Genomic DNA, 8,685 nt, shown 5'->3' on the forward strand with positions numbered 1-8,685 from the left:
AAACCAAAAACTTTCTGAAAGTATTCTAATACACATTTTAAAACACAGCATCTGCATCTAAAGCATCAGCAATGATAAACTGTGTAGGCCTTTTATGTATAGGTATACACAGGCATATAACATGAAGTGAAGTTAAATGTAACAGGATTTGGGTGCCTGCATTTCTCTGTTTCAACAAGTATCATTGTACATTGTTTAAGACACGGTTTTCAGAGGGGATTCAGCAATACCTGCCAAAGACAGCCTGAACTCCTAGAGTTACATACATTAAAAATTTGGAGAACTTGCATGCATTTCATGCCCAACCTTTTGCTCTCTAACAAAGTGAACCAAAATACCAAGATGAAAACCTCTGTATTTGCAATAAACAGACCCCGATTTAGACACAAACCTCAATTTTTGACCTTTAAGTCTTCTAATTTTGGTGCCTAAATCCTATGAGCTTTCCAAGTCATTTTTGGAGTATAAATTACTCACATGCTTTTACAATTATTCCTTTTGTCCAGTTCTATTATTTCGGCATGTGCACTTGAAACAGCATCACATAAAGTGTTTCTTCCCTCCAGAAATCCTATGTAATGTAACACATGACAGACATAATTGTGCATTTTGTCTGTTCTGTAATATATCTTATTGCCTTATTCCTTTTCTGCTGTATACTGTAATTTTTAGGGCATGAAAACACTTAATCAAGTAAAGCACAGAAGTGTCAGCACATTCTTTCAATAGTAAAATGGAAGTCTCAAAATTGCTCTATGGAAATGCATAAAACCGGGTATAAAAACTACGTACCTGATAACAATATTTATGTACCATCATACATACTGCATACATTCACCACCACACTGATGCGTGCTAGGCCATTCCACTAATGACTCTCGTGAAAGAATTGTCTTGGTCACTTACAGTTAACAAATGAGGGAACTCTTATGAGTTGTGAGACATCATCAACTGAAAACTAACCAAATGCCGTGAAAAAAAAGGACAGCAGGTATCTGACTCTAAGCTCTTCTCCAACTTTTTAGAGAATTCATCCTTCATACAGAAGTATCTAAAATAATTGATAGAGTTCTGTGGACAACTAAGCTGTCAGTTTTACGGCAATGCTATGCCACGCAGTAGTCCGTAAGAAACGCTGGAGGGTGACAGAGGTTTGCTGACCATGAAGTACAGCACTGGATCCTGCAGGCTCTAACCGCCACCGTCCACCGATACTACAATAAATGAGGCTGCCGAGCACTTGTATTTATCAGCCTGGTGTGACATCAGGGTCATGGGCTTCTTTCGCTCTTACTGGAATTACAGAGCATGATGAGTTAGAATATAAATGCTCTAGAGATTCACATTTCACTACAACAGACTTTTGAACACTTCATACTTTACACCACACGTACCCAGCTCAGGTGTGCAATTTTTCCTCTGTGGTCTCTATTTTTTTCAAATTTGCAGTTCAGTTTTCTCTTTTGTACTAACCTGGGGAAAAGAAAGGGCTCAATCTAGCTTTTCTGGTTAATGCAAGCCTCTGAAGTGGCCTTTCCCATCCTAAAGCTTATATGATATTATTTCCTCAGTGATATGAAGCTCTAAAATGTAAAATTGTCATAATAGTCAGCTACCAAACTGAAAAGAGAAATCCTGCTGTAAACAACAGCTTGTTTTATAGTCTTAATGACACACTCCCCATAATCTCTTCACACAGGATTAAGGAAGGATTAAAGCAGGGGACAAATAGAGGACAAAATACAATCGCTTGACAGAATCCAGTAATTTGTGTAAATTTAGAGAATCTGAACAAATACTAAATAATTTAAGCAAATTTCCACATTTACTATATTACTGGTGTTTTATTTTAAGCACTAGCAACAACTTTAAATTATTTTAAATGTAATTCAGACATCTCAAAATGTAATGAATAACAGCAAATCATCTGCATTTCTGCTGTACAAGTCTTACACGTTACCAAAAGTTTTACACTTGCATGCTAAACAGGCTACTCTCAAATTAAAATACAAACAAGGATCTATGACCCGATAAAGACCTCCCACACAGATAAGCAAAACACTTACAACCCAATTTCACCAACCTGTTTAGAGTAACTGCTGAAATCACCAGAAGCGTTCACAGAGTGTGGAACTACTCTCAATGACCAAAGCTGGCAGCATTGCACAGTACAGAATGTATGCTGATACAAATTCTAAAAGTTAAAAAAAACCCCAAACAACCACAAACCAACAAACAAATTGTTGCTACAAAAACCTTCTTTGCAGTGACTGCATATTACTAAAGCTGACAGTAATCAGCTCCCATGACAGGTGGATCCAGTTCTTGAGATTAACTACAAATCCATTACTCTAATCAAAGACCAGCGGTTATTTAAAAGCATGACTACTCAGCTGCAAGCAAGAAGTTAATAACAGTGACAATAAATGTTTGTACTTTCAAATATACTGCTTTAAATAAACTTTTAAAAAAAGTCTTTTCAAGAGTCTAATATGTTGTTTCACTTATTTGTATCAGGCATTCAGGACGGAGCACATCAAAAAGCAGGAACTCCAGTTTGCTGGAAATACTTTCCCTTGCTTTTGTTTCAAACCAAAATGATCCACACCAACTTTTTCAGGATGTTTCAGCGGCCTGAATGCTGCTGCCCCGCACCAGTCAGGTTATCTCTTCCCACCCCCATGAAATGTCTTCCCGCAATGCAAGGAGCAGTACAGCGAGTCTCAGGACAGCAATGGTTTCAGTGAGACCTGCTGCCGGGCTTTCAAGTCTCCAGCCTTGGGCAGTGTCCAGAAGGAACACAGATCACCCATCTTTCAACGTCTCCACCCCACTGTAAGTTTCAATAAATGTCCGTTTCCATGCCAATTTTAGTTTCACCCGGTGACATTCAGTTATCTCCCAAGAGTGTGCAGTCACCTCCCTTAATGTATGCTTGCGGTAGAAAGGGGAGCACAAGTCTCCTCTCACTTACTCAGGCTGTGAAACTCAAGAGGGCCCGGCCTGGAAGTTTCACCCTGGTTCCAATAAATAAAAATTCACCTCCGCTCAGTAACTCTGACCATGTCAGGCTGTCAAGGCCTGGACCTGCCTCACCGCAGCCAAAGCAGGCAGGATCCCCATCTCCACGGGCTGCACCTCCTGTGCAGGGACCGGACAGAGACCCAGCACTACAGAGCGGGCTAGCTCCTCACACACGCGCGGAAAGGCCACGAGTGACCCGGCCCACCCCAAATCAGCCTGGGGGCTGGGAGAGGCCATCCTGTTCAGGGACAGACGACGGACCCCGGGCTGCTCCCGCTCCAGCCTAAACCGGCAGCTCCTTCTTCCTGGTGGGACCCCGCGGCCGCCCCCGCCCCGAACGGCCCGGCCCCGGGCAGGCGGGACGCGAACACGAACAGACGCAGGCTCAGGACGCCCACCGCCCCCTCCCCACCCACACCGAGCGCGGCCGCCCACTCACTGCGGCGCTGTGGGCGGTCCCAGCCGGGCGGCGGTGCCAGCCGGGCGGCCGCCCCCGCCACCGAGCCCCCGGCCGGCCCGCCCGCCGCCGCCTCCCGCCGCCAACCACCGCCGGGCCGCCGCTCTGCCTCGTCGCCGGGGCGACGGCGCGGGGCCGCGGGGGCGGGAGGGGCCGGCCGCTGGCCCCGCCCCTCTCGCCGTGGATCACGTGGCGCAGCAGGCGGGCGCGAGGCCCCTGCGAGGCGCGGGTGCGGGTGGAGCGGGAGCACGCGTGGGCGCAGGGCCGCGCGTGTGCACAGGGGTGTGCGTGCGTGGGCGCAGGCGTGCGCGTGCACATGCGTGCCTGCATGGGTGGGGTGCAGGGGTGTGCGTGTGTACGGGTGTGCGCGTGGGTGGTGCAGGGGTGTTTGCACGCGCGTGTGCATGCGTGGGGGCGAGGGCGTGCGCACGTGCGTGCATGACACATAGAGGACGTAGACACGTCTCGGTGTGGGAACGCTGTTCTGGAGGGTTTTCAGACCCTGGAGGGCGGCGAGTCGGTGCCGGGGTGGGAAGTCAGTGTCGGGCGAGCCAGAACTCGGGAAGGGAGCGGGTGCTGGAAAAGGGGGATCTGCGCCTGCAGGCAAGAGCCGTGTCACGCGTGTCCTGAAGGTGGCACCGTAATACACGAGATCGTCTCGAGAGTGTCTTTGCTATCGTTATTGCTAATGGTAGTGATAATCATATATTAAATGAAGCCACCAGCTAAGCCACCGCATATTTGGGATTTGTACAAAATACTCCTATCTAATATTCATAGCTGCGATGAAGTCTGAAGTTTTTTTCCCCCCTAGTGTTTTTCTTTTATTATTTATTGTAAGCAATTTATTGCTAATATTGATGCAGGGGCGAAACTTTGAATGCTCTATGTATTCTAAAATACATATATTTCTATTATAAAAATAATCAAAGTTTCTTCTTGGTCCTTTGTAACCCGCATTTCTCCAGTGTGTACAGAAGGCATGGTTAATAAAAACTGCATACTTAGTGTCCAAGTCAGAGAGTAATTTTGGCAGTGAAGTCTCATTTTAAGCTTTAATTCTCAACATTACTTTGAACTTTCTATTTTTTAATGTTTTTGAGAGCGAGGGGCTAGAAAAGGAGGAGATTTTTTCAACATGGTAACTACTAGCAGCACCATGGAGGGAAAGGCAGAAAATTGTTTTGGAAATTCAGATTCCTATCTGCTTCCCCAAGCTGGCAGGTCAGGCTTGCTGAGCGAAAACTGGAAGCTGTCTTAATTATACCTTCCCCCCCCCCCCCCCAGTTCCTCATTAACTGATGTGGTAGCATTGTGATGGTTTAAGCACCGTTGACAGATTAATTGCTTCTACCTCAAGTCAACTGGGTGGAACATGGGGCTATGGGAATCGGTTTTCTGGAATCCAAGGGATTCAACCACTCGCACACGGTGTACTGAAATGAAAGTACAAGAAGACAACGTTATAGTTTCTGAAATAGAATATGCCCATTTCCTTTATTGAAATAAAGTATCAGAGGTGCCTCCCGGCTAAAATGAAGTTCAAAGGTGAGACTTGGACGTGAGAAGGGAGAAGGTACCATCACCCACACAGGCAGAATTCAGGCAAACATTCAGTAGGAATTGGTCATACCTAGCAAAGCATTTAACCATGCGTTCACCTGTAAAGATGTTTGAACGCTGTTACATGTGTACATCACGTGCGTGGCAGTATCTCTCCACCATCAGTGGAAATGGTGCAGTTGTTGCCCTGTGATATCCCCTCTCTGCCCTTGTGTCCTTTCCTCTCTGTCTCCTCAGCTTAGCCTTGTCCCACGGCTGCCTTTCCTTCCCAGTAATGGACTCCTTCCTCCTCCTCTGGTGCTGCCACCCAATTTCCACAGGTATCCCTGGGCTACCTTCCCCTGCAGGGCCGTGGGGCTAATGTGAGGCTTCCTGGGATCTTGCTGTGCTTGTGTGCCTGAGTGTTACGTGGCCTGTAAGAGTGGTTTGTGAAACTAATCCCTTCTCCAAAGAGATTAGTCTGTGGAAGGGAAGGAAGCTGCAGCTGCTTTAATGCTTTTATCTGGGAAGTCCCTAGAACAATGTTCTTGGTTGCTTCTGGGGCATTTCCAGTCTAATTACAGTCACTTATAAGAGATCTGGCACAAGCAAGGGGTCTGATGTTTAAATAATTTCAATATTAGTTTTGCAGAGGTGCAGCACTTAAGTCTGAATTCTGCTATCAGGACCTTGTGTCTGTCAATTGTTGGTCCTTTCTGTAATGCTCCCCGACATTTCACATGCAAGAAGACAGAAAGGCTGTAGACAGAACTTGCCAGCATTTAAGCCAAAGTGCAACATGGTGCGGAGTTGCAGGACAAGCACTGCAACCCAGTCACTTAACACTTCATTTTGTCATAAAGACAGGAGAGAGGTGCTGTGCTGTGCTCTTGCCATGAACCAGGAAACCGAAGGAAAGGCAACAGGCTGGAACAAAGAGACATAGGAGCTGCAGCAGTGTTTGCGAGCCTTGCGAAAGGACCTCCAACAACATCTGCACCTGCTTCCCTGCTCGTTTTACACAACACCACGAGCAGACGCACTGCTTATTTTCTGTTGAAAGAACCCTCTTTGGTTGTGGTCCTTAAAGGTCTCGGATGCTTTGCTGAAACGCCAGCCTAAATACCCGAAACCAGCTTCTCCCAAACGCCATCACAAATGCCAGCATGCACGTTGAAGCTCATAGGGGTTGTGTAGACTTCATTTGGTTTCTGCTTGTTTGAATGAGTTCGATCCAAATGAGCGGTTTCTGTGTGATGCTTACTTGCACCTGTATCATCCCACTGATCCTCGTGTTGCACATGGACTCTTGCGAGCCCACGGAGGTGTTGTGTTGCAATGCACTCTTTGTTTTGCACAATCCCAACTGTAGTGCTACATAAACAGTAACAGGTTCACCTTCCCTTTGCTCATGAGTGACAGGCAGATATTTACTTTACACAACTAGAACACCTAGAGTCAGTTATCCACTGCCTTACAGACTGCACTGTACACCGGTCTCATTACTCCTCAGGCAAAGGGGTTTTAACAGACCTGGACTAACTTTTCACCTTGTGTGTTGGGAGGAACTACTCCAACATTAAAGGTCCCCCTTCTTCCCTTTTTATCTGCATGTGACTGCTACTGATAAGGGTGGGAATGACATGAATTTTCCTGAGTGCATAATCCATCTCTTCAGAAGACCTCCTGCATCTCTAGAAATGCATTGTGCATCCTGCTAAATGGTCTCTCTCAAGAAGTGTGATCCACTTTTGAGAATGGGAGTAGCTCGGTTGTATTAGATAGCTTCCCCCAAAAATTCACGAAGAAAACCCCTAGAAATCCAGAAAAAATCCCAGAAAATCCCCAGGGAAAAAAAAAAAAACAGGCTCAGAAATCATATTCTGCTCTGTTACATCGTCAGTATCTATAGAGTAGCTCTGGTTCCACCCATAGAACTTGGAGGAAAGCTTGCCTCTGCCTTTAAGGATGGTAGTCTGTACCCCAAACAAGGACATGAACTACTTCAAGCTCAGTAGGCACAAACCAGACAAGTTTCTGCCCACCTTGTATGTAGCATTTAGTGTATTTGAAAAGCCCAGAGGTAACCTGCTTTTGGAAGAGGAGCAAGCGCTAAACAAATTGCTTGGACTCACTGGAGGTCTCTGGCAGAACCAGGTGGACGCACGTGGCCACGGCACGGACCGGCATGCCAGGCTCTGTCCTCCCGGCAGGAGGAGATGGGACTACGAAATGATGCTCACATGTAGCTGCACCCGTCAGATGTGTGACATACGGCTGCGTCTGGAGGGTACATGGTTGAAAAACGTTGTCAAGCGGCCTCTTGTCTCTGGGAGGCATCCATTCAACACTTGGGCTTTTAAACTTTGCCATTAAAAGGCTGCTGTTTTGGTATAAAGGGCAGCTTCAGCATGGGGACAGATGGTACTTTACCTCAGTAGGGTCCTTGTAGTCCATATGAAGCCGGAGCCACAGGTGGCCGAGGTTTGAAAGCGCCTTTTTCCCCCTCCCTCTGTGACTTTGCCATAACAACTGGAATTTGTTAGATGAAGACGTCTGCCGCAGTACAGGATGCGGGCTGGCGAGGGGCTCCTCTCATGTGCTCGAGGCAGGACCAGAAACCACGCTTGAAGGGGATGATTAATGGAAGAGAAGCTGCTGACTCGGGGACCGAAGGGAGGGCATCTTTCTTCAGGATGCTGCTTTGCTTGAGAAACACGCTTTTAAAGTCAATCCTGCAGCTATACAAACCGGCAAGGAGGCTTTCAATTTCAGCTTTTTTGTTACAGAAGCTCACACTGCCTTTACGTTTATATATTTTGGAGAGAAAACTATGTACAGCACTAGACTTTATCCATCTGGTCTTTTATCTGAAAAAGGTAATGTACAGGTATCTTGTCCCAGACACTTGCGCATGAAAGGGAGCAAAGTGAAGAAAAACTGCAATAACCTTCGGAGTGGTTTTATTTGTTCTAGTACTACAGATGATGCAGTGAGGTATTCGCTACTGTAGCTTTTTACTGTGCTTAAACAGCTGTCATGTTTATTAGAATTAAGTCCACACGCAAAAAGTAGCATCTTAACACAATTGGCTGCATTTTCTTAACTGATGCACAAAGTTCCCACTTAAAAGGCTGTGTTTACGAGCATAGCATAATGATTTAAGCATACAGCTACAATGGCAAGTTTTATACCAGTAATATTAACAGCACAAAACCCCCACAGCTTGTCTTAATGTTTTAATACGCTTGAAGCTTGAGTTGTGGTTGTCTAACTCCTCTAAAATCTGTATAGAACGGAGCAACTTACAGCTTTAAAATTTTCTTTGACTTTTGCATCTGCTGTGAATCTTTCCAGATTTTTTAGTCATTTTCTTTGGCCTTATTCTCCTCCAATATGTTTCTTTTTCTTTTAAACTTAGAAGCTGTAAATCTTGATTTTTATTCTACATGCTAAATGCCTCAGTATGATTTGGAGTACAGATGAGAAATCTCAGTTCTGTAAATGGGCATAGTGTTACATATTCTGAAACTCTAAAACTTGCATCAGTTTTTCTGGGTGGTAACTTGGCTTGGCTTGCCTTTTTTTTGGGGGGCAGGGGGGGTCTGCCTTTTTTTTTTTTTTTTAAGGTTAGTATATGGGCTAATTATCAAACTGATGTT

The sequence above is a fragment of the Calonectris borealis genome, chromosome 2 (assembly GCF_964195595.1).
Source record: "Calonectris borealis chromosome 2, bCalBor7.hap1.2, whole genome shotgun sequence".
In the NCBI taxonomy this organism is placed as follows: domain Eukaryota; kingdom Metazoa; phylum Chordata; class Aves; order Procellariiformes; family Procellariidae; genus Calonectris; species Calonectris borealis.